General features: G+C 41.4%; 1 long non-coding RNA gene across 1 annotated transcript; it reads left to right on the forward strand.

Annotated features, from left to right (window-relative positions):
* Positions 1 to 4,476: 4,476 nt before the first annotated feature.
* Positions 4,477 to 27,113, forward strand: LOC102290409. The gene is made up of 3 exons (XR_317651.2): positions 4,477 to 4,805; positions 5,579 to 5,661; positions 26,477 to 27,113. It is a non-coding gene; the product is annotated as an uncharacterized LOC102290409 (long non-coding RNA).
* The last annotated feature ends 513 nt before the right edge of the window (positions 27,114 to 27,626 follow it).

Below are 27,626 nucleotides of genomic sequence, written 5' to 3' on the forward strand. Positions count from 1 at the left end.
CCATATAAATGGCCCACCCTGTAGATTTGTGAATACGTTATGGTGTGTATTTGTTTTTTAACATAGTTATCACAGGAAAGCCTCAGAAGGCCACCAGCTGTATTAGCTGTACTTACACAAGTTCTATTTTAATTCTTGGACTATTAGACTATTAGAGCAGCTTTGCATAATCACACTTCAAAATAATAAATGTATCCCTTTTATGTTTGCCTTTATCTGAGGTTTGAAAATAGCAGTTTATTTCTTTACCTTTCAGGCCACCCTCCCTTTGAGTTGGCTTTCTTCTGATTGGCTGTGTGTGTGTGTGAACAGCAGGTGGATGGGCTTCTGTGCTCGCAGCTGGAGCTGTGTCCCTGAGATGATCATAAGTGTTGTGTTGTGAGAGCTGGGTTCCTTCTTCATCTTCATTGAGGTCCAAGTGTGCCTGCTCAGCACAGCACACTGGGAAGTTTTTTTGGGCTCATCAACATAATCTGTGCATAACAACCCACTTGAATTTTACTCCCTGTCACTTCATCCTCTTTCCCAGAGTAAACTTAAAGACTAAGAAGTCAATTTTAACAAACAGAAAAAGCTTCAGTGTGTGTCACACTTGTGTGAGGGTAAATACAGCAGGGCAATATAAAAATAGCTGTGCTGAAAGTGGTGCAGCACTGCCCAAGGAGATGACCTTGAGACACATGAGCTGGGGTTAAATTACCAAAGTTAAATAGCCAAAGACGTGACATTTAAAAAGTGGTAATATTTTCAAAAATGGATACTTTTCTAATCCAGAGATAAGAGAGGCACTCTCTCTTCTTGCAGTTGACAAGATGTCCTGAGAGTTTAATAGGGCTGTAAATGTTTCATAAATTACAACCTTCTATACTAACTGGTCTCAAATATTATGCCGTTATTTTTGTGCCACTGTTCTGAGCGCACATAAAAAATAATTTGCAGGTGCAAGTGTTGCATTTTGAGGAGAAATTTATTTTGAGCGATACCGGCCAGTGGCCAGTCCAGCTATGCCCAATGGCCAGTCCAGCTATGTGGTCAGCTGGTGGTTAACAGGCATCTCCAAAAATGTTAGAGCACTTTTGCAAATATGTGATGTCTTGATAAATCGAGCAGACATTTGAAGTTTACACAGCACCATTCTCGCATGAAAATATCTTAAAAGTTTATTTTGTGACCCAGAAAGAGTAATATTTCAAACTCTGCCACTCTGTGTTCCTCCGCCACTGCCTCGTTTGAGTTTTGGACGAAATGGATTCTGGGATATTGCATTTCGTCATTTCGAGCTGATTGGAGACCAAAACAGCCAATCAGATTTTTTGCATCCAAGTCTGTGATTGGCTGGTTTTGTGGCACAAATATAACGGTGTAGAGAAAGAGTTGAGCGCGCGGCAGAAATGTTGAGAGCGCAAGCAACACATTGCGAGCGAGCGCAAATGCAAAAACTGAGCGAGAGGGGCTGCTATTGTGTGTGTGTATATGGATAATAGCAAACACTGAAATACATTTTTGCACGCAGCAATGAATTTTGTTCACTCAAATTTAGCTTTTCTTCGCTCAAAATAAATTTCTCCTCAAAATGCAACACTTGCACCTGCAATTTTTTTTTACGTGCGCTCAGAATAGTGGCACAAAAATAACGGCATAACATATTAGTTGTGAGTTGTGTGTAATGTTGGTCTTTCTCTAAAGTCTGTAGTCTCTGGTGTCTGCCCAAAGATATAAGGGTCATTAATATAAAAACCAACAATGTCTGAAAGATGAAAAGCTGCCACTCATTTTATATATTGTAGTTCAAAGAATGTACAAATGTGCTATTATATTTTATTATATAACTATTTCTGAGGGGGAAAAAGCTTGTTTACTCTGATGTAGTCTTAGTGTAGTTTGAATCTTCAGCATTCAGTAAGCAGTCATTGAAAAATCCTTTACTTAATGTTTTTGATGAAAGTTTAAAAAAATAAAAACTGTTGAGAAGAAGGTGTGAAATAAAAAGAGAACATAAAACTCATAAAAATTCAAAAGAGGAAAAAGATTGCAGCTAATAAAACTAATTAGAGCAGTGGGATGCCTTTGAAGGAGGCAGGGCACAAAATGACTAGTTTAAAGGTGTTATTTTCTCTTTTGCTCTGCGCTTTGTTTCATTTTTTCTAAACATTGTTAACATTCCAAATTGTGTATTTATGTGTGTGTGTGTGTGTGTGTGTGTGCGTGCACGCTTGCGTGCACCCGTGTCTTCAGTCTGCGATCCCAGGACAGATCATACACATACGCACACGCACACACACATACAGGCACAGATACACGCTTACTCCCTGGAGCTCCTGAGAAGCGGAGATTGCCTCTTTAAGGTGGAAATCAATATCCTTTCTTTCCCCATCTCTCCTCCCTTTCTCCTGTCCTCTCAATTCCCAGGCCCCCTCATTCGCTCTCTTTCTCTCTCTCCATCTTGCCATGTCTCTTGGCTGCTTCCTTCACAGATACATTTGTCTCCTGTGAGACTCTTTGTTGGATCAGAGACTCACAGAGTGAACACCTCTAACCCTGCTTGTCTATATGTGGGTCCCTTCTCTCTTAATTTTTTAGGGTCCATACATATATAGCACCACCCCATGGTGTCGCCAAATGTGATGCAGGACTGGGGTTGGGTGCTGTGACTACAGCTTTGTAATTCGGGGAGGGGATGTGTGTGTGTGATAGTTGGTTTCCGGTTTGTCAGTGGAGGGCCCCGTGCATCTTTATTTGGCAGCTCTAAAAATACAGCAGGGAGATTCAGCAGGGCGGTGGTGACAAGGGGATGAACATAGGGGATCTCAAGCTCAAGAAGGTTTTTTCTATTGTGCCAGTATTAGGGCTTGTCAACTTTAAAGGGCAAGCCTATAAAGACAGTGCATGTACTGACATTAACTCTTTAGGAATTACAGCCATTTTTATACATAGTCCCCTATTTTCAGAGACTCAAAAGTAATTGTCCAGTTTACAAAATTATAAATTTTGCATAATTATTTTTTATACTTGCATGTAAGCCCCTTGTCTCCTCATAGACATTACCAAATACTGCAATTTGCCTGCTGAGATGCTCTTCAAGCTTTCAGTCCAGACGTGCACCTCCCAAGAAATGTAACTGCATGTCGGGACGCATCCCTCAAATATTGTGATTGGCCTTGTTCAGCACCCTTGATTCCTCCTGTGCACTTCCGGCTACTTTTTCACTGCAGTTTTTAAATTTATCATTGACAGAATAACAATCATCAATATAACTACAGGGACATTACGGAAACTGCCAGAATGGACATGAAGAACAAAGGAATGGAAACCTAAGCAAATGTTTGCCTCCAAAAAATAAAAAAAAATAGGAGCTGGACCAAAGAGAGAAAAAAGTCCCGGCACTGAATTTTTTTCCGGCTGACACTGTCTGTAACCGCAGGACATGACCACGTGGTAATTAACATGTAACCATACACAAGCATAATTGTGGAAAATGACATTGACCACTAGGTTACGTCATAGGCTCTACAAAAGTTTCCCACTGAAGTCTAAATCAGGCCTAAGTCATAATTGGTAACGACCTTAACCCCAACTCTGTGCTACTTTTTAAAATTGTTCTCTGAGGTTTGGTTAGATAAATAAAGAAAATTTTTAACTTTCCACATTTTTATAACATGTGGAAAGCTAAATATAACACATTTTTAAAAGTCATTTTTGAGCCTCTTCAGAAGAGTTAAGGTTGGTGTTATAAAGTCAAAGTTGAGGCTCTCACCAATTATGACTGAATAAATAAAGCTGAAAGTTTGCACTTCAATCATGTCTTGACTGTTTGGATCAAAGTCCATTGTTCTATTGTACAGAGGAAAACTCATAAAAACTGAGAAACTGTCCAAATACTTACAGATTTCACTGCATTTACTTCATATATGCAAATAGTGGAGTGCAGATTTTTAGCACCAAATAGATATAACATGGAGCAAATACCAAAAAAATCCATTACAACATTATATTACCACCAATGCTGGTGGTAATGTAATGATCACTTACAGAGGAAACACTGGAGAGGGATGGTAATCTGTAAGTACAGCAGATCATGCATTCTGAGCAGAGGAAGCTATAGGATGGTCACATGACACCGGTGAAAACAAGAGAAGATTGGTGAGTAATTCAAGCTCAGGCCACACTAGTCAAATAGCAGATAGAATGATTAAAAGCGGCTACATCACCACCTCCACTGACCCAACCTTTCTCATCTCCAAGTCTTTCCCATCTTGTCACTCCTATTCTCCCACCCACCCTCTGTACACAGACACTCCCACCCCACCCCTGACACCTCAAAGCAACACTTGGGAGGCTATTTTTTGCCATGCTTCTCTAAATAAGGCCGTGGATCTTGCCTACATGGGTGGGCTGACAGAGGGGTGTGTGTCTCTGGTTCTTACCTTGGTATAAAAATCGTGGGACAGTGGGGGTTTCCTCTGATTACGCTGCTTTTCCCTCACTCACAGTGTTCTCATTCTAATGTTCTTTCGACTATTTTTGACACCCATATTGAAAAAAAAAATCAACGTACAAATCACTGCTCATAAGCGGTATCAGATGACCTTTTATCATTAAAAACCCTTTTTTACTTTACTTTAAGAATTTGATATCTAAGTGGTTGTTTTTTTTGGGGGGGGGGTTTGTTATTGTTTCTTTTTTTGTAGTCATTTCCTCATCTTTTTTTTTCTGCGGAGGAATTGCCTTTACCAACCTCTGGACGACATATCTGGAAAGTGACTGAGTGGAATATGGGAGCAAAAGGACAAGAAAGACAGAAAAGAGTAAGAAATAATTAAGTTTACTTTTTAAAAGCTCCCCCTTCAACTGCTCTTTTTTATTTTTCTGTTTTTTTCCTCTTCCAAACATTGCACCTCTGCGTTTCTGCATTTCCTTCTTTCAGTTCTTTTTCCATTCTTTTTTGTTTTCCCATTTCCTTTTACTTTACCTTCCTGTCTTTCATTTTCCTGCCTTTTCCTTTCTACCTTCCAAATCCTTCCTTCATTCTTCTCTATTTCCTTTTACTCTTTACGTTATTTTCCCTCAATTCCTTGCGCACTGCCTCTCTTTACTCCCGCTCTTTCGCTCTCCCAACCCCTCCCTCTCCCTGTCCCTCTTCCCGATTTGTCCTTCAGCTCTGTCAGCACTCACTATCTCTCTCCATCTCCTTCTCTGGTAGTCTGATCAGCTGTCTTCCTTCTAACTTTACATGGCCTGGTGTGGTGCGCAAGGACGGGCAGCTGCCGGCTGACGCATTTCACTGCCCAGTCATCACTTCAAAATCGAATCCTCTTACACAAACCTCTATGGTTTTCTTTTATGGCCACTATTTTTACTCTCAATTCTACATGCATGTCTTTTTTTTATTCTTGGTCTGCCTGTTTTTCCCCTCCTCCTTTTGCATCCAGCAATGAGAGAGAGAGAGATAGTCACAAGTCCCATGACCCTCTTCTTCTTTTCTCTCCTCTCCTTTCACTCCTTCTTTCCTTCTTCTCCTCCTCCTCCTCCTCCTCCCCTTTTCCTCTCCGCATCCTTAAACTCTCCATCGCTGATTCAGCTCCCAGGGAGGCGAGACTCCGCCTGCAGCGACTGCTTCACTCCGCATGGGCCACCATCCCCATCTGGATCACCTTTACTACGGTAGGTGTTGAAGTGCCTCAGTGTGTGTTTAGAGATTTGTAGAATAAGTGTTTTTAAAATTTTGCTTTCTTTGTTTTCATAGTGCTTACACACTGCATATATTGTGTGTTTCTGTATGTGTACCATTGTTTTGTCCGCCTTCTCACAGAGTAAAGTATTTAGTTTTGTTATTTTAGTTTTGTTTTTTAGCTGCTGGTTTGAAAGAAAAAATTCCAAATGTGAGTGAGCGAGCTGGAAACAGTCTTCTTATTTATTTGTTGCGCCGCTGTTTTTTTGATTGGTGGTAGCAGGGAAAGTGTTACAACATGCTGCATGTTGGACAGGGTTGAAAGGTCAAGGGTTATCTCTGAGACTCAACATTCTGGACAGATGAAGCAAGTATTTCACACTCAGTGAAAACTCCTTAGAATGAAAACTGGAAATGGTGGAAATGACTCAGTCTCTCTTTATGGAATATGAATTTACACAATGTACATCAAGTTTAAAGTACTTTTTAAAAAATTTTATTTATTGTGCTATTGCCTTTGTCTGTTTACTCAGATTGTGAACATGTACATGATACACATGTGAAATTATCACATCGCCTCACATTTTTTTTCGCCAGTTTTTATAAAACTTTCCACTGCATTTTATGCAGCATGTGAGCCACTATATTTCCATATGGCAGCAGCAGAACATAATGCATGGTGTTGAACATGGTGCAGCACAGGTGAGTTCTATCAGTTGCATCATTGTGTTGGGACGGCCGTCCAAACGGGGCCTCGGCTCTATCTATAGACGGGGCACACACATGTGTCACTCTCCAGAGAGAAGGAGCGAGAGAAGTTTAAAGTAAGAGCAAGGTTCTAAAAGTGTCCCGCATATGCTTCCATCCTTCTCTATCATTCCCCCTACTTCTCTTCCAGTGTCTCTCCTTCTCTCTCTCTCTCTCTGTGTTGCCGTTGTCCAGGCTAATTTTACCCAGTTAGCAGATACCAGGGAGATCAGCAGTAGTCAGCTGTCTGTCAAGCATCCAGAGCACTGACAGGAGGTGGCAAAGTGTCGGGTATCTTTGCCCATCCCTGTAAGAGAGCACTTCCATAGCTTTACATGCTTTAGCAGACACAGCTGACTGAAGGGAATGTGTCTATCCTCCAATTGGTATGAAAAGAAGCCTGTGTGAAACTGTGTTAGCTTAACCATAGGGACTCTAAATGTTGAGAGGGTACAAGAATGAAGAGGTTTATATTTGTTTCAATTTCATTTGCATGTATGAGAAAACATTTTAGTACTTCACCTTGTTCTAAAGAAGTCCTGTCTGATGGTACATTCCCAACTATGTATTGTAGTGGAGCAAGGGTGCACATTACATGCTGAGCAGCTCTTGCAATCTGCAGGAACTGGCTACTTCTCCCCGGAGAATTGTAATTCCCGCCAGGAATATTGTGACTATGATGGCAAAGAAGCTAGATAGGTGGCTTAATTCTTCTTAATGTGTCTGTGTCTAGAGCTGGATTTGTAGTGTGCATAGCCCCTCTCATTTACCAGCCATAGCTGGTAATTTACAAAACTTTCGTTCCATCCCTGGGAGAGAAAATAGGATAGGAACGAGAGAGGAGAAAAGAAGAAGACGACTGTGATTTATGGAAGAGACTTTTAGTTTAATTACTGGGCGGGCAGGGCTGATGTGTGCAGCCCCCATGGCACTGGTTACACAGTGGTAGGAACACACAAAAGGGCTATTGGGGCGGCTATAGAGAAGATGACATACTAGCTTCTGCATTTGCAGTTGATACACTCAGGCATTTTGTGTGTTCAAAGTGCAGGACAAGACATGAGAGTCAGATTATGTAGCATGGAAAAGCAATATACAATATGTGAGTGGTTAGGCACAAACACAAGTGGAAAATGTATGCACGTAGAAGCTTTTACAAAATATCCATTTTCCACTTCACTGTGGAAGGACTCTTATATAGGGGAATGTGTCTTTTGTTCCTTGTATGTTAGCAAATAGAATATTGGGGAGAACTTTGTGCTGTGTCAACAGTATGCTTTAATGCACGCTTTCATGGAGATTTTATTAGCTTTAATTGTCCTTCAAGCTGAAAGTTTGACAGAACAAAGACAAAGAGAGACTTCCTGACATTGCAGATTAGCAGAAGCAGTGCATGCCCCATTTTTCTTTCTTTTCTATTACTAATAGTTTAGGGGTTTTTTTTACATTAGTGTTTTGTGGATGGAGAACATGCTCATTTTATCCTTGAACTTGTCTTATATTAGTTAAATACCTTAATGGGGATCTTGACTGGAAATTAGAGTAAAACCTGTGATCCAAAAACCTAAAGTTCTGCAAACAAACACACACACACACACACACTCCCAATAACCCTCACACGCTTTCTGCAGCTCCCGCCATAGCTTTTCTTAACGCCTCTCTCAGAGCCTTCATTAGATGTCTGACGTTAGCAATGGTTCAATTCATTAAAAGCGCGACTCAGCCTTTGTGCATTTGCCTATAAATTGGTATTGATCTCTGAGAGGATGGGGAGGGGGGAGGAAGGGGGAAGGGAAGGAGATGGGGGATGTGTGTATTTATATGTGTGTACCAGAGGGAGATCAGGTGGTTGGTTGGTTGGCTGGTTGGTTGGTTGGTTGGTTGGAGTTCGGGGCTGAGGCTAATAGGAGAGGGCAGACAGTGTGTGCCAGCAGGTAGGGTGTATGTGTTTGTGTGTCTGTGATTGTGATTGTGTTTGTGGGAAGGGACTTCAGGTGAATAGGATTCACTGAAGCAACAAGGGCAGTTGAACACACGCATACACACACACACAGTCTATGCACACTGATATACATTTACAAATTAACACACGACATATACAGAGATTAATTTAATTCGCTCGGCCTTCTCCCCCTTGCTTTTTCCCCACTTTGACCATGTGCAGCACCACATGTGCCATTCAAACCTCATCATCACCACCACCGTCTGCTCAGCATGGAAGTGTAACACCGCTATAGTTTGACTGGGAAAGAGGCAGAAGGCTGAGAGAGAGAGCGCATGGGAGCAGGAGAGAAAAAAAGAGAGGGAATGAGAGAACATGCTACATGAGGGGGAGTGGGCAGTCAGGGGGTGACTGCATAGCATGGCAGCCTATAGACTACATGGGACAATGTTTATGTGTGTGTGTGTGTGAGACAGAGAGAACGAGAGTGAGAGAGAGGGTAGATGAATGGGAGGTGAGGGAAAAAAAGGGGGGGAATTGCTGTCAGTGGTGGAGGACCGGTGGGACGAGCAGCTGTTCACCGGACTAAAAGTTTTCAGTATGAGGAAGAGGGAGAGATTATAAAGAGAGGATAGGGCGAGAGAGAAAGAGAGAATCAGAGTGAGGATGTTAGAGAGAGAGAGAGTGAGTGTGTGGCGAAACACACACACACACAGACTGCAGAGGCAGCACCTGGGACACAGACTGAGGGAAGAGAGAGCGAAGCACTTCTTCTTCTACTCTCCTTTTCTTCTGTGCTTTCGCTTTATTGCTTCTTCTCTTTGGTGCATCGTCCCAGCTGAAGCGAGAGACGAGGGGAGGAGGAGGTGGGGGGGGGGGGGGGGGGCTTATCTGTGTGCCTGTGTGTGTGTGTTGTGTGTGTGTGTGTGTGTGTGTGTGTGTGTGTGTGTGTGTGTGTGTGTGTACGTGCTGGGGGGCTTCTAGCCAACATCTGCCTGTAGGTAAGTGCAACATCTCCCTTATTTCCCATCATTCTCTAACTCCCACACCTCCTTCACCCCACAGCAGCTGAACCTCTAAGTATGACACTCAAGGTGAATTGCGTGCTGTGTGTGCATGTGTGTGTGTGTTTGAGAAAAATCACTTCATAATGTACAATATTTCAAAGCTCAGCGGTCACATGGTGGGCAGACATAGTGGCTTATTACAAGTGTCTTCTCATAGTGTTTTAAGCGTTGATAGTGACTTGTTGGTGGCAGCTGTAGGTGTTTTCTTTTCAATGAAAAAAAGTGTAAACTAGCTGCATGGATTTCTCCTTTAATTAAAGTTTTAAATCATCTCGGCTCTTCTTTGGTCCACGGGTCAGAACAAAAAGCTGGGTCCTTATTCTAAGAGGCAGAAAAGTTTGGCATGTTAGCATCAAAAGAACTCTCTCTGTTGGGATGGGAGGAGTGAACCCTGAAGCCTGTGCTACTGGTGAGTGTCATAAATGCATTCAGTGGTCAGCGCAGTTCCTGATTCGACACTTTTTTTCCCCTCCCCATTGACGAGCGTTTTGGGCTGGCAGCGAGAAGGAGGTGTGAGGCCTGATGCGCCACCAAGGACAGTGGCCTGCTTGGGGGACATACTTCTTTATATGCCCATATGAACAAGAGCAACTATGGAATGTAAAGAAGTATGTATCCCAGGTCGGGAGAAATTGCAGCGCAGCAACCTGAAAGGAACTTTAAACTTAACTGCAAAGCAAATCCACCATGATGAAGAAGATTTTACTTTAGTTCCACATCCTAGCTGTAGATAATCTATCTGCATGCTACATGATCACAGGCAAGGTATGTGAAAAAAATTTTTCTGCCCTGATGTGGCCCAATTGAGTCCAGTCAGCTTCTCAATGAGATACATACATCAGTAAAGTGTAGATGCAGCTAAACTCTGGTCGACATTTTCCACATGGCTGTCATAGATTTTCAGATTTGTCTTTCATTCTTAGTTCATTTGGCCAAAAGTGGATTTTTTTCTCTACACCCTGTGATGGTGATTAGTTTTTAGGAAGTCCATTTTGTTTACTTTAAGAATACATTGTGTGAATTTGCTAATGCTACAAAATGACACACAAGTAGACATACCCACACTACAGACAGACAGCGGTTTCCAGTAAATGGTGCAGTGATTAAATGCTTTCTAATGGATAGCATGGGCCTGAGAGGACGGTCAGAAAGAGGAAGAAGAAGAGACTGGCTGCAGGCCTCTCTAACAGATTACTGCGCTCAGACGCCTGCGTGCAGTCACGCTGTCTGGATCTGGCTTCGACTTGTTGGCCTACTTGTAGACATTTGAAATCAGAAGTCTAAATTTTTCACCTCTCATTCAAGTTACTTGGTCTGATTGTTCTGTCAACTTCTTTGCAGTGGGGGAAGTTTATGTCTTATGGCATTTACAAGACAGCTAAGAGAGAGAAAAGTGACAGGAAAAGTGAACGAAAAAGATTTACGATGAGGCAAACCCACAGTGTGAGCCTGTATGATATCTGTCTCAGGATGCTGAGCCAGCAGGACATGCAGGTCTTTGTGTAATCATTTTTTAGCTCTGATTAAGTATGTATGGGAGGCACAGTATGTCTATGTGTGCTGGAACAGTGACTAATCTGGGTGTGGTTTGGGAGCAGGTATAACAATCATGTCAGGTTTTAGTGTATGGATTTTGGCCTACTTTGTATATAAATACAGTATGTGGCCTACTTAAGGTTTACCTGTCCCTGTTCAGGTATTATTTGGGCCAGTTTCAGTGCGGTAATTTGGCCCTGGTCAGGTGTACACCCCGGGGTGCTGTGCCTGTGTGGGAGCGACTGGTCTGACAGGGATATGCAGTCGGATTACACTTCCTGCCAATGTGATTTTTCAAGGAGAGAAAAAAAGGGGGTGGGTAATAAACACGAAGAACAGCTTCGTGCCAGGAAGAATTGTTTAACATTACAATACACGCAGTCGTGTGTTTGTTTCAAAGCTAATTAAGCTTCAATATGAGAGACAGTTCTAATCTTAGCAGGCGCAAATGAAGAGGCTCCACACATCACTGGAGAACATATTCATAAAGACCCCCTGCCCAGCGCCCCCAACACACACACACAAAGAAACGTAAAGTATGTGTGCCTGTGAGTAAGTACAAGTGTGTGAGTGTGTTTTTATGTTGGAGGGATTTATTGCAGTGATTTTTAAGAAGCAGCGGGAAAGGTCGTTGTACTGTGGGAGAATTCAAAGATAGAAGGGCACAGTAGTAAGTGTGTGATAGAGGAGATGCGGATGGGGTGGGGGGTGGTAAAGGAAAAAAAGGGAAACGAGAGAGCAGCGTAGACTGAAGTAGGATCGTAGCGGAGGGAGTTGTGGCGAGTGAGCGTGTGAGATGAGGCGAGGCGAAGGCTGGATTGATGATGGTGTTCAGGGCCTCCTGTGTGTATGTGTGTGTGTGTGTGGGGGGGGGGGGTATGAGGTGGGGCTGGGCGGGTATTGTTCTGTCACTTTGCCTGTGTCAGCAGGTGGAAGCTCTCATCAGGACATTAAATATGCAACAATGCTGACTGCGGCACCGTGCTGAGACAGCCAAAGCTGGACGACTGGGGGGCCCCGCTAAAAGTAAACCAATGCCACCGCTTTGACTTGCTCTGCGCTAGACAGTTATCCATCAATCCACACACACATACTCACGCATACATAAACACATACAGGCATGCACACACCTTGAGAACTCCAGCTTCTTCTCAGGGCTTCCCCGACCCTCTCTTCCAGCTTTTCTTTGCTGGCTGTTTAGTCCAATGCCAAAGCTGGCTGACTTGCCAGCTTACCGGCTGGCTGGCTGGCTGGCTGACTTGTTTCCCCATTTGGAGTCCACACAAGGGCAAAGGCAAAGCTTGTAATCCACAGGCCCAGTGAGGGATTAGTGGTAGTTACATACAGATCAGTCATGTGGAACATTGACTGTAGCAACTTACAAAAAAATTGCCTCTGTGAATATGGAATTTAATGCAGAGCCTACAATCCAGCTGACTATACGCATGTGTAAAGAAGTGCTTGATTCACCACTCTCTGTCAGCTGAAGCAAACCAGTCAATCAACCAGGGCAAGATTATGTTAGAGGCCAAACCTGCTTTTTTTCTGAGTTTATACAGGCATTTGTCCAAAAGCTTTTAGATGTTTATGATTTTATGCCCTAGGCATAAAGTGATGCAGTTGCATCTTAACACTAAAGACTCACAAGGTCATTGGAGATTAGGGGTAGCATTGGTTTTTTGCCAGATATATTAAACAGAAACAAGAATTTGTTACATTTTAAGTGAAATCTCTTTACATTTCTCTTTAAATTCTATAAAAAGGAGTCAACATTAACTGAACCCCAACCCTAGCTTTAATCATCAATGGATTGTAAATTGATGTTTCACCAACCACGCAGACAAGAGTGTCTGTTGAAGGATTAGAGCTCAGAGGATTAATTAATGACCCTTCCTGCTCAAATTTCTCACAAACTAATTAAACACATTTAATTTAAATTCAATTCAAATTGACCAAATTAACTCAGAATATACAAAGTGATTCACAATCAAAATGAAGACAAAGACTTTGATTTAATTATGAGCAGTATTTCTCCTTAAAAAACAGCTAGAGACCAGATTCATGTGTTTTTTTCTTTCTTCAGACTGATAAAGCAACACTCGCTGTTAATCTGCTGACTGTGCCTCACTAGATGTTCACCCTCTCTGAAACAGCTATTCGTACTGTTAGGTTGATGATTTGTTGGACAATGCCACCAAATTTTTGGGATTTAAAAAAATGTATTAATATACTTATGTTTCTGTCCACCACTAATTGATTCTGATTCTGTTAGTGTAAAGAATGTTAGAGATTAAGTGATATTTCTACCAACTAGTAGGTGTGTCTTCTGACACCACAGTAGCCTTATTTATACCACCCATACCATAAATTAATTACCTGTTCTTCTCAAATATAGCTTATCTTTAGTATCACTACAAGGCATTTGAAATAATTTCCTACAGAAGCAGAATATATTTTAAAGCTTTTCACCAAGCTTGTCAGCTCTGCAAAGAACATACTAACATATACATTGAAAAGTGATAGGTATTGAAACAGCAACTAGTGATAGAAGGCAGCAATGGCAACTGATGGGAATTTTTTGCAGCTTATAGCGTAACCAAATCAGGAGGGTCTGTTTGGTGTATATCCTGTGACTTTACACAGTGCACACCACACAGGGTACATTATTGTATTTCAGAATGTAAAATCTTGTTAATGTGCTGCTGTCTACTTAAGCAAAAACACACCATGTGTGTTTTTATTTTGTCAGTGCCCCTATGTGCATTAAGATAAGGAAACATGTTTTAAGCAATTACCAACAAGAAACACTTGCAGAAGCTAGTTATAGTGCTGATGGCTCACTTCAAAATTTGGAAAAATGATACATTTGTGAAGTTCCATTTTCATTTTTATTCTAAAAAAAGGTGAAAACATGGTTGCAGGGTTCTGCAGTACACAAGATACCCGCAACCCTGAATATAACTCGAATTTTAATCAGGGGTGACTTTATGTGGCATCATGAGGTGTGTAGTGATAGAAGAACAAATGGCTCCAAATGAGGCCTTTATATTTTTAATGCTGCCCTAGATAGGTGAGTTTAGTTTCTTAAATTGTTAATATGCCTCCTTGCACTGCATTTCTGTGTATCTCAGAAGACAGAAGGAAGTAGAAGACAAGACTATAGGAGAGAAGATTGTAAAGTCAGCCGTTTGATATTAAGTGTCAGAGTTTATTGCCGGGACTTTTTTCTCTTTTAATCATGTTTATAGTAAGTGTGCTTCGGCAGCAATCTACGGAATATAATAGCGGTAAAGAGTAATGGAAGTTGAAACAGATGCGGTGGAGTGGTAATGTATGTGTCGTTTCGCCCTGATACAAGGACACACACATAGCCTATTATATCCCATTCTATGTTTATGTCTCAAAAGCTAATCTCAAGGGAAATGTACATCTGAAACCCCCTGCAAAGTCATTGCTCACACAATGGGCACATATATAAAACACACACATAGATACCGTCACACATACCGGTCTAAATGAAATGTGGGTATGGCCACATAAACACTCAGAAAGTAGCTCTAGAATGTATATGTAACACCAACAGACCCAGCCACAGTATTGATTCATCTGGCTGTTTATGTTCTGTTTTTTTTAATGTTCACATTACATGGTTGTAATGCACCTTTTCTGAGGGCGGTAGCTCAGTGATTTGTTTCTTTAGCTGTAGAAGCTTTTTTATCTGTAGCATCAGCAATAGACTTCAGCCAAAGTTTGCAGTTTTCCAGTATATATAAACACATACGTGTGTGTGACTTATATTCATTGAATGAATGAAAAATGACTGAAGGATAAATATGCTAATTGGAGGGTGTGGTTTTTTTTTCTTTACACTTATTTATTTATTTATTTTTAACTTAATATTCCACTTGTCTGGATGGTAGATTGTTTGAGATTTGTGCCACTACAAGCAGCTGTAACCAATCTATATTTTGCTAGGCTAGGCTAAGTATTATTTGACAACTAGTATAGCTTACTTTGTGGTTCAGGTAATCTGAAAGTTTGTACTTCAGTTTTGATGAATGAAATTGTGGTATTTTATCACTTTTCTACTTAGCACTAATTAGTAGATATGGATTTCTTTGCTTTGACTCCATGCAATTTATAGTTATAGTTTGCTAACCAAACAAGTTAGCATTAGTGCATAACTTAGTGCTCATGCTTCTAGGTCCTAAACCTAGCATGTTGTAAACAAAATACTGATACTGAGGCTTAAAAAATATTGAATCCAAAACCAAAAGTTTTTTTTAAAAAAAAAGTTTATATGTATAATCTTGGTTTAAGTATGCAGAGCTTTAAAAAAATATAAAAACTCAAATACGTGTACCTATATGAGTAGTGATGTCTCTTTTTGGCCTATAAAAGTTCTTTTGGTCTTAGACATTAACGGAGTCTTGTACAGACGCAGAAAGAGCTTTTTGGTGATGGAACATGTGTCGTACAGTACATATGCCTCTGGAATTATAAGAGACAATTTACAACCGATGAAAGAAAGAAGATAAGGCCTTGATAATAAACGGCTTCAAACATCTAATGAATTTCTCATAATTATGGGCCTTAAAAGTCAATTAGTTAATTGGCCCAGCGGTTTAATGTTAGAATGATGGTGCATTAGTTCAAAGGAAACCTCACAATCAATGAAGAAAACACAGCACAATCAGAAAGCAAATTACTATTTATCATTTAGCGATTAAGCCATACGTTCTCTTTGAGTGTGTCAGAGCCAAAAAAGATTCACCCTGCCCCGAGCGTGCACGTGCACGCGCGCGCACACACACACACACACACAGTGTGGCTCCAAAAAGCAGATCAGTCTCTTAGGCCGGGACAGAGATCAATGTTGAGGTAATTTGTTTCGATCAATTAAACAGACATCTGCTTGAATTAGACTCCAATAGACTGCAAAAGACCCAACCCCTTCCTATCCTTGTGAGTGTGCTGCACTGCAAAAATAGTAAGTTCACATTAAAGCACTAAAAGCTGAAGAATCTAACATTCCAGCAGTGCATAATTGATAGTAGCAGTTATGGGACATAAGCGGGGTTTATAATCTGTAGTGCCTTTCTTCTAGTATCTGCTGAACGCTCTTAAGATGCAATGCAGAGAGGAAAAGGCAAAACTTTACATGTGGACTGAGCAATGCTACGGGCAACTTTTGCTCATGTTTATTGTGCAGGAGGTAGAGATGGGTGGGTAGGGGTGTTTGTAAAAGACAATTGCATTAACCCGAGTCTAATTTAATGGCTCCCACTCGTATTCTCTTTACATCAAGCGATGCTGCTGACATCACAGCCTGTCTGATGTCCGTTACTGCACGATATGAGGAGAGGGGGTCTGCTCCCTTCAAATGAACACGCAGGATAATTGTTATGCAGTGAAGCTATGAAGCAGAGGAAGTAATTAAAGGAACAAGGGCACTGTGGTGGTGCTGGTGGTGGACCACATCCCCCTCCTCTGCGTCCCCTCTGCTACTGTTTCTCTCTGCTCGCTGGAGATTACACACATGTTTTCACATGCGAGGTCCCCTTATATTGACACCCCTCCTCCCCATGATTACCGCTAGGGTTTACAGTTATCCTGATATTCTAATTACACTCTGTCTGCGTTTATAAGGTCATAACATTCACAATTTTACGACACAATAGTTGTCCGTTGACCAAAAAATTAGAAAAAGGCATTTCTCACTTTAATAGTTTCTTTTGTGGCTATCACTTGTCCCAGAATAAGCACTTTTTTTTTTCTTTAATTATTTCAAAATACATTTGGGTTATTGAACGAACAGCTCCAGTGTCTTTTGTAATGCAACTCCTGCCTGAGAGCACTACCATCCATGTCCCGCAGTATTTCAAAAAATATATTGCCTGGAGAGGCATCTCAGGGAATATAAAGTAGAGTTTCACTGATGTATCTCATAAGGTATATCTCAGAATATAATGCATTCCTGGGCACATTGTTATTTTGATTACTGGTTATGAGAATAGTGAAGGAAGACTGTGGGAAAGAATGGTTTCATGTACTCTAGATTCATTTTTAGAGGAATTCTCATGAAGAAGGACAGGAGGAACTGTTATAGTTCTTAAAACCTGTATAAAATATTTATGAATATGTATCAATCTATTAAAGCTCCTTGGGGCAACAGTTGTTGTGATTTTGGTGCTATGTGCTGTACAATTTAAAGTAAAACTGAATTGAATTTAAAGCTAATTAAGCTAAAGTAAAAAAAAAAAAAAAAACAGAGACTGCTGTAGTTTGTGCTGGTAATGTGGTGTAGACTTCCATCATGAAGTCTAGTTAACATTTTAATGTTTTAATCATATTGTCAAGAACATGAATTCTTTTCAGTTATATTGATGGTTAGCAATATTGTCAATGTCAGGGCACATTATGAGTAAGCTTAAATCAGTATTAGAGATCCCGCCTTCTTCTTTGTATATCTCCTACAAACAATCACTTGGTAACGGTGGGGCAGAAAAACGGCCTTCTAACAGGAAGACCTTTCTTGAACCAGGTTCATGCAGGGGCAGCCCTCAAATACAACTGATCTCAGGGTGAGTGAAAAGAGAAGACATGAAAGAATACAATAGATTTAACCCTGTGGCTCTTATCTAGTCAAGAGCACAAACATTTTGCATAGACCTTCATTGTCTCCAGAGACTGAATCTTGTCTAGTCTGCACATATCCTCTAGTGCAACTATGAGTTTTGATATTGGTTGTTTGTAGATGTTTGAAACAGGCAGTAATTGAAATCGTAATTTTGACCAAATTTAGGAGAAATTACATTACTTATTGAATAAATTGGCGCCTGCGTGTCTGGGGTCTTAGCATCAATGATCTACATTAAGTGCAGTAGTTACCCATGCGATTTCTATGTGCATACAGCACGTCTTCTGTCTCAGTGGGGTCTCATGCATCCTTCTCCCTTCAGTCTACCAGAGGAGGAGTGTAATTGGGAGCAGTGTGCTGGAGTGCAGAGTGTCAGGGAGTCAGCAAGCCAGCCTGCCACAGCCGGTGATACAGGACGATAGAAGAGGAAGATTAGTGGAGCAGCCTGCAAGGCAGCAAAAGCAGTGAGTCAGCTGTGGACTGTCAGCTGGTAAAATGACCATGTCAGTCAGGGAGTCCGTCAGTCAAGCAAGCAGAGCGCAGAGTCTGGCCTCTCTTCCCTCCTGTAAGTACACATACATCTAAAAGGAGGAGAGTGCGGCGTCGGGACAATGCTACTTAGCATTCCCCTGTCATCACCTCACTGCTCAGAACTTCTGTTATTGAAGAGGAAGGAAAAAAGAGCAAGGTAGGGGACAGAAAAGAGAAAGGAAGAAGGCAGTTGTGGTGGCACGAAGGCTACATTATAGCCCCAGGAAGGGGTTCAAGCCTAACGAGAAAGCCGAGGAACAAATGATCAATAAACAAAGGAAGAGAAGAAACAAAAGAAGAGAAGAATTGTAAAGAACATGAATTACAAAGAGAGAGAGCCAGTCGCAGAAAGTAAATCTCCCAAACCAATAAAGAGTTATGCGTTGTGATCTGTTCCAACGATCGTTGTGTGCTTTGAGATAATTGCTTCCATTTTGTTGCACAGAGACTATTACAGTATATGATAGCTGGATTACCATCTGTAACAGTGGGCTTTACACACCAGAAGTAGTGCTGTATCAGCAGCAGGGCTACAGTAGAAACTATAGGTTTAGTGAACATCATGAGTGGGTTGTGTATTAGCCTGGGGCTATTGTAGCAGTTATGGTTTCTTTTCAACGAATTCCACTTCGTAGAGTGAAAACATTTTTTTCCTGTCGGATCTGGGGGCATCAGCACGGCACCTCAATGGGATGAGATCTCATTGTGGATTTGAAAAGAACAAGTTGAGTGACTCTCTAAAATGATCCTGGTGATTGAAGTGATATTCTGTTTCTAAAATCAGAACAGATAGTCGTCGAGTCCAACTGTTTTTGCTCGAGGCCTTACGTGGGCCTTTTAACAGGCAGAGACCTCCTGCAGAACCAAGATCAGGAAGGAGCAGCTATCTATCATGCCTGCTTGGCCAGTAAAGGAAAAACAAGACCAGACTAGCCCTCTAATCAGCAAGTCTTCATCAGCTGATTATTTAAGACCTTGTATGTGAGGAGCAGGATTTTGACTTCAATTCTGGATTTAAACAGATGCTCTCTCTTTCTAGTCCCTGTCAGTACACTTGCTGCAGCATTTTGGATTAGCTGAAGACTTTTCAGTGGGTTTTTAGGACTTCCTGATAATAATGAATTACAGTAGTCCAGCCTGGAAGTAATGAATGCATGAACTAGTTTTTCAGCGTCACTCTGAGACAGGATATTTGTAATTTTAGAGATGTTGCGCAAATGGAAGAAAGCAGTCTTACATATTTGTTTAATATGTGCGTTGAAGGACATATCCTGGTCAAAAATGACTTGAAGGTGGCGTAAAGAGCACAGTTGTTTTATATAAACGTAGTGGAGATTAAAGCAGCACAGATTTGTTCCCTTAAACTTTCTTACAGTCTCTATTAGAGTCGGACCGACATTGACATTTATTTAGAGTCCTGTTTTCTTCCACATGATTGTGATCCATGCCATTGACTCCTTCAGTGCACTTTGTTGCTCTGTGGCGTCAGTGCCGTGACGTATTGGCCATTGCAATAAAGTATGTGAAGGACATCATTTATGCATTTATGTTTTTCTGTGACACCAGAGACTTGTGATTAACACCGTAGTTTGACGCCCTATAATGAGAACCTATCTGTAGTTTGTGCACTGCATCGTTGCTGAACAGGTTGCTTTTCATTTTTTGTTTATCGTTTTTACTGTTAAGTGGAAAGAATGAATGATGATAGTAAGAATAAACCTAAGCAGTAAAACTGGAAACTGCAAAATCAAATGTCAAAGAAGATCTTTTAGCTAAAAGGATCTGTACAGTTGGAGAGTCAACCTTGTTGAGTCGCTCAATATGAGCAGCCCCTTTTCACATACCTGAGTAGTCCTTATTCATATACTGACACTGATTAGCCCTGCTTTAAATGATGCAGAAGGCTCAAACTTGTAGTTTACTTATGTTCATAATTTAACATGATAGCCAAAGAAGAAAAATATGACCAACCAATGATTAGAAGACCAATAAAATGTATCAATAGAATGATACACTGTAACTTTCTTTATTCTCACTATGTTGCCTGTAAGTGAAACCCTTATCACTTTAGTTACACCTACCCATCCCGACACACGTCTTCACAGAAACAACCAAGACACTCATCTGCTGCTGATTGTAATCTAGATGGCTCCAACTAGCTCAGGCCCTCTTTTAGTTCCTTTTTGTCCCACGTTAAAACAAGGACACTGTTATGAAGCCTCTCCGTCTCTGTGAGCTTTTCAAGCTTTAAAAGAGTGGGTGTCCCACTGTCTGGCAATAGAAAAGAACACGTCAGCCGGGGCTATCTTTACACCCGAGCGCCCATTCTGACTTTAACTGCATTGGATTTTTTGTTTCACAACAGAGTGTATATCAAGCACGCCTTTGTGGCCCTGCCGCAGCCTGTAATGCATGACTAAAACACCTAAGTGGCAGCGGTGGTTCGTTAAGAAAGGGGGTGGGGTGGGGAGTGGGGAGAGGTACGAGGAATGGGGGCGGGGAGGGGCAGGTTGGAGCGTGCTCAGAGTGACAATCAGCCTGCATAGGTAGAGAGAGAGAGAGAGAAGAGAGGGGGAGAAAGAAAGGTGAAGACAGAAGGCAGGTCTGCTGCGGTTTGGCAGCCACTGCATATGGATCATGACATCATTCTCCGAACCGGATGACGTCTTCTCCCCCTTAATATCGTTCAAAGAGTTCTTTTAAAAATCAAAAACCTGCTCATTAAATTGTTTTAATTTAACTTCTGGAGCACTCCTCATTCTCCTTATCTGATCTCCTTTTCCTTGAGAAACAGGGGCTTTTCTCTTCATTACTGTCTATCGGAGCCATTTATCTCCTCTGCTTTCCCAAGAAGTTTACTGACAGCCCAGTATGCAGGAATTCTTTATATCTTTATGTTAGTTTATGAGCGTGTAATTACAGATATTGGCTGTCTCCAGCATATTTAGACACCAATTCCATTTAAGTTTTGAAGCTACATCTCAGCATTTTCTATCGCATAAAATCACACACAGCTACATTGGCAGGAATAAGAGCTTTCCTGTGCTTTTTTTAATGTGTGTGTGTTTTAATCTCATTACAGTTATTGATGGTGTGCTGCTATAGTGTGGATAGGTCCAAAGGGCAGTAAAACTGTAGTAGACTCACATGTGTGCTATGTGAGGAGATCCAAATAGGGCTCCAACTTTCAGAATATATATTTGGTGAAATTACCAAATAAAATGGCTCATTAAGGACACTTACTGTCTCAACCTTTGATAAATGAAAAAAGTTATATAATGCAAATTTAAGAGCAAAGTCTTGTCCTTGTAAATCGACTATAATGTAACTTTAAAAATAGACGTTCTTGCCTTTAAGAGCGAGGAGTTTATATTACCATTTTTTTAAACCATGGCCCGATTATTTACAGCCAACTGAATAACCATATCTCACCTGCTAACATTGTCACTAGCAAAGTCATACTTGAGAAGAAATGCTACTACACCAGAAAATATTAGTCACAATGCTAACTTATATGCAGGGTCAAACTGTATGAATTTTGTCTTAAACATGCAATGGCACAAAGCCAAACAAATGCATAACTAACATTTGTTTTCTACAGTAATATCCAGTATGAGAGCAGAGGGCAGAATAGCTAGTGTCATGTCTAAGTGTGTTTGTTGTCATTATGCTAATGTTCATTATATATACATAATATATCTTTGACATATAACATAGCAGTATAAAAGTGCAGGACAGTCTAATGCTTGTCTCATCACTGTTTTAACCTTGGCTAGCTCATGGCTAGCCCATGCAGTCTGCATCCAAACTGCATGATGGCAAAAGTTTGTGTAGAGCTCCTTAAATGAAAAGTATTTCACTCCTGCCAAGTCTGAAAACTCACAAAGTCCTCGAAGAGAGGGTTTATTAAGGAAACAGGCTTTAGTCCTATTTGTAAAAAAGGAAATTAAAGTGCTGAAAACAGTCAAATCCTGTTTAAATGTTGTGGTGGTGGGAGGGCCAAAGCGTGAGGATATAATTAAATATATCATCTAAATAGGTATTGATCGTCTTAAGGGTGTTGCCGTTAGATTAAAAGGTTAAGGAATAAAGCGACTTTGAGGATTAAATCATTGTGAGGTAAAATCAAAAGCAGCAGAAGATAAACGCTGCAATAATTACAAAGTATGAGTGCTGCATACACGCTTAATGAAAGAGACATTAAAGATCCCAAGCTAAGATGCATTTATTGGCCACAAGCAAACCCGATCATGGTATTTTATCCACTGCAAAGAGAGGTGAGTTTGGAAGACACAAAGGTCTACGAATTGCCCTCACTGTTTATGTCAACGTTGCTCCACAATTTGAACTACAGTATTGAGATAGAATCATCAAAGGCCGTAGCAACCCTGAGACGGTTGATAAAGAAAGAGTCGCGGTGCGGCACCTGAGGCAAGCAGTCGCCACAAGGTCAGGAAACTTTTATTTTTTTAATCCAATAGACGTGTTTTATCTTCAGGGAGAGAGCGAGGAACCAGCTGAGCAGAGGATAACGGGCCCTGTTACACTCCTGCCTCCCCTTCTGATCAACCAATCAGGCGTGAGAAAAATGCTGAGTCAACCGCTGGGCGCTGCTCACGTCCGAATGCTGCGGAGGAGGGGTCGGTGGTAGAAGAAGAGCCAGTCAGGCAGCCAGGCGGTGTCTGCAGTGGACTGCAGCAGCATTAGCACTGCTAACCTCGTGGCACAGGTCCTTTCATTTTGAGAGGTGCTGACCCACCAGCCCCCAAGTCTTTAAAGGCTGGTCTCTGCTGATGGACTTTTATTTTACATCACATCTCCCATAGAAATTAGGTTTAATTGAAATGTCTAAGCTTAGTTTGATGATATACGCCCCACTTTTCCCTCTGCCTCTAGTCACTAGGTAATTAGAGGGAATTAATACAGCCAGCCACAGAAGATAAAGTTTACAGCCTGACCACAGGTCAACTTGTTTCATTACTATGGTGCGCCTTGCATTAAGCTAATTACCAGCTGGCAAACATCTTCATCAGACATGCACACAGACCTTCATTAGGATGCTTTGTATAAATCTGCTTCATTTAAATGCCGCATTACAGAAGATTATTGTGGTTTTAAGTGGATTTTAATGGCTATTTTGCAACAGTGGCCCTCAGAACCATCAGGGGTTTCACACTGATGTGACAGGAAGTGATGTTCTGACAGGTTTCCTGGCCTCACCCTCCCACAGTATTGGCGCTTGATGGAAAACCAAGGTCTGGCAGTCAGTCAGCTAGACACCGAAAAAGCAGTAGGACACTGATAGGCAGAACGCATGACATGGTCAGCGAGAGAAGAGACCGATAGAGTGAGGGGAGTGGCTGCGTATGGCAGGTTGTATTAGTGCAGCCCCCGGTGTCAGGCCATACATCTGAAATGAAAATATCATGGTGAGCAAGAGTGACAGAGTCCACAGCGGGACTGGTTTCAAAGTGTCACTCCTCCTGCTGGGGCTTGGGCAGGCAGCTGCTACGTAACACTACCTGTACTGTGTGAGCCTCCCCAGGGACGCCGTGCACCCCCACTGACCTTCCCACTATGACTCCCTAACTGTCTTTACCGCTCCGTCTCTCCCTCGCTCCTCTGCAGGCGTCCAGCTGTCCCTAACCCTCAACTCCTCCTCCCCTCTGTCTCCAATATAAGGGCAGGAATGCAGCGGACAGCACGGTCCCAGAATAGAAAAATAGCCAGCCTATCTCCAACCATGCAGCCAGCCTCATAGAGGGCACCTACAGTAGCAGCAAGCAAGAGGGCCCACACACACACACACACACACTAAGCACTCCGACCGACCCACATATATAAAGTCCACTTCGCTGAGCTCCTGAACTGCTAAACTTATGAATGCTTAACACCTTTACTTATTGTAGTTGTGATCTTGACAGAGCTGTCTTACAGTTTAATGTTGAAAGAGCACTCACCGGTGAAGCCTTCAGCAGGCATCTGAGCGAGGTTAATGATAAAACGCTCTGTTTATAATGATTCTGTTTGATGTCAGATCTGAGTGGAGGTGTGTGGGGTGAAGGAGGGTTGCCTGTTTGATGAGTGTGTGGGCCACAGATTGCAAGAATAAAGCACAGGCAGGAATTCTCTCCTCAATCTACTGAAAATCCTGCTATGAAAAGGATTCAGTGTGCAGCGCTTTCTCCTCTGAAGTTGATAGTTGTGCTTGACCACACAGAGAAGCTTGCCGGGTAGTACTTGGCCTCACCATCCATCCTGTGTGAACATACTACACAGGCACAGTTCACACTTGCAACACCAGGATCAAATATAGACATGAGAATCAACACAGGATACTCTGTTGGAAGCACACACGTGCACACTGCAGTGCTGCATGTTGCAGAGGTAGAGCAACTGCAGCTCGAGGACAGGTAGAGAATTCAGGCCATGCAGGCTTGTCCTCTCCTCTGTGTGCTACTTCCAGCTTTCTTCCTCCTGTCATTCTCCCTTCTCTCTTCCCCCTCTTTTTTCCTCCTCACTCAAGGATGTGTCCTCCTCATCAATTTGCCGGTCTCATAGGTTGCAAGTTTATTAAATAGATGGAAAGAGAGAGAAAGAAATACTGGACGGACCCTGTCTTTACATCCGCAGCTAGTATTTACGCTTTTGTTTATGCAATTTGTGTTAGGTTGTTGTATTTGTTATCTTGACAGATTTGATACAGAACTGAAAGTTCACAATTACACGTGTCATTTTTAAGTGCTAAATCCTAGTAGAGCTACACAGAGCAGGCTGTGACTGCTGGACAACATTTTTTTTATTCAATTTGGCACAAACAGTGAATTTCTTCAGTTTATTGTTCCAGTATGGCGTTGGTGGGACTGAGTTAGAATAAACTGTGTGTGTTTTCATTGTCACCAGTGGAATAGGAAAGATGACAATTGAGATTTGTTGACAACTAGGAAAACTGTTAAAAGTTTAGTCAGCGTTAGTGTACTCACCCGTTGAGTTTCCCCCACATCTCAAAATGACCTTCACCAACAAACCCAGTCCTGCCACAAAAGACTCCGGTGAACACCTCACAAATGATGGCTCAGGGCGAAAGCTTGAAGAAAAAAATGCTTTTGAAAATATAAAAATATCTGAATTTATCTGAAGTAGTTTATATAGGACCACATGTCTGTGTTCTGGGATTTGAATGAGAAAGGGGTGGGACCGTGTTCAGTACAGAGAAACTGTGGGCAGGCTTAAGACACTTAAAAATCTCAGCCTATATAAGCTTAGTGTGGAAGGATACCTGATGAGTTACTTGTGGCCGTTCTGTTAGAAAGCTCCATTTGCAGATTAGTGTGGTCTGTTCCAGCCAGTTTGTATCTGATGCTACCAATGCACATATGGTACGCATCTTTTCACATTAGAGTCCAAAACAAAACTTTAGTTTAATAATTTTCAGTATGAGCCATCCTTTCCCATGTCCACTTATGTATCGGATCCTTTGTTAATATAAAAACAGTCTTTAGCAGGTTTGTCATTTCAGTTAAGCCATTGATTATCATATAAGATCAGTCAATTATGAAAAAGTACAGTCCAAACACAACATATATCAATACGTTTCTAGGGCCATGAGTCTGCTTAAAAAGTTTATTTTCTAATGATTAAATGATTAGCTAGGCTAATTGAACCAGGAAATGAGTGAGTTGTTCCAAAGACGAGCAGAGCCATGCAGCAAGACTGCTGAGTACATCATCTTTGTGCCACTACACTGAACAGGCCCAACTATGGGCCAGAACTTAGTGCATAGACGTGAGAACAGTAACGGCTTTTGAGGAGAGACTGGGTGAAATGGAGAGAGGAGGAGATGTTCCACGTGTAAGGCTAGAGGTCAATGTGAGTTAATTTTCCTGCTGTCCTATCCACTGGCTTCATTAGCAGTATTGGCAGTTAGGTGATGAATTCATTGTTTTTTCAAGTTTGTCTGCAACCATTGTTTATATGTGCTCCTCTCTTATCTCTCAGGGCCCCACTTTCTGTTTTTCTCATCTCTTTTTCATCACCCGTCCTACCTGCTATTCCCCTTTCTCTGTCTTACCTTCTGGCTCACTCACTCTCTTCTGTTCTTCATCGTTTTCCCTTGGTCTTTTACAATCCATACCTTTTTGTATCATCTGGCTTCTTCTAAGCAGTAACATGCACTCTTTTAAGGGCAACATTTTTTTCTAGCAATCAATGCCTGTTTGCTGATGCATTGTGCTGTTTGGTTTGTTGCAGCTTGTACAATTTTTTTATTACTGCTTATTGATGACACGTGGGTGTGAACAGCGTCATTTCTTATCATTTCCTTTCTCTGGCTTTGTCTCTTTCAGGCATCTTCACTTCTTCCTGTCACCTCTTCTGGACCAGATTCTACCCTAAAATGCTTTGCTAAAGCTGGTAAAATGGAACCAAATCAACTGTTCAATGGATTTGGTCCCCTTCAACCAGCTGTAGCTGTGCATTGATCACCCCAATCCACATTCAGAGTGACAAGAAAAAAAACCCTTGAAAGACTGGAGTTAATTAATCAGAAAACAGCTTTAAATCTAAAACTGAGGTTAGATTGGCTTCTTTATTGGACTAAGATACAAAGCCATTCATGGATAATACACATGATGCACCAGTTACTGCTTGGATTTATCTCAATCATTCAGTTTGCCCAAAAGACACTCAAGTAATTTGCTTAATCTGAGTAAAACAAGGCAGGTAAGTAATTATAGATACGACATCTTGTCAAATTTGTGCTTTTTGATGTGCGCTGCTGTAATTGCATTGTCCTTTGGAGACTTACTTTATTGTTCTTTCCAGATTTGTCAAAATGTGTGCTTCTTCTAAAGGGTGGCATTGTTGAAAACTTTGAGAAAAGATGCTGTGTACTAAAAGTACTGGTGGAAATACATGCATGTACAGATGTGTCAATGACACCAAAGCAAATGTCTAATCAATAAAGCCTAATCCTAGTGTTTATGTGAAATGCCAAATTGGTCTCTTCTTTCAAAGTGTGGACTTACCAGGGAGAGCAGTAAAATGTGTTGTGCTAAGGCTGGAACTAAACGGAAATATATATATACACACAAATACACTGGGCTAAAAAATTTGGGTCAGAATAACACAGTATTGGTATAACTGCTTAGTACCAGTTATCAAATGTTAGTGTGGGCTTTATATGCTGAATGTCATCTTACCTGGTCTGATTGGGTTGGATGTCCCATCTGAGCAGCACTCAAAGGAAAACTATGTTTTTTGAAGAACTCCAGTGATTAGACCTGATCCAAAATAGATCCCAAACAGAATAAGGTTAAAGTTAGACCTATACAAAAACCTTGACCCCATGCTTTGGAGAAAGATAACATTTAAGATGACATTTAGAAAAAAAAGCACCTCAAATTTGTCTATATGGGTCCACACCTCTGAGTGTTAAATACAACACTGTTGAGTGTTAAATTAACACTTTTGACAGTGTCATATGTTTAAAAGTAA

The sequence above is a fragment of the Haplochromis burtoni genome, unplaced genomic scaffold, assembly GCF_018398535.1.
Source record: "Haplochromis burtoni strain Fernald_Lab_line unplaced genomic scaffold, NCSU_Asbu1 Contig_798, whole genome shotgun sequence".
Classification (NCBI taxonomy): Eukaryota; Metazoa; Chordata; class Actinopteri; order Cichliformes; family Cichlidae; genus Haplochromis; species Haplochromis burtoni.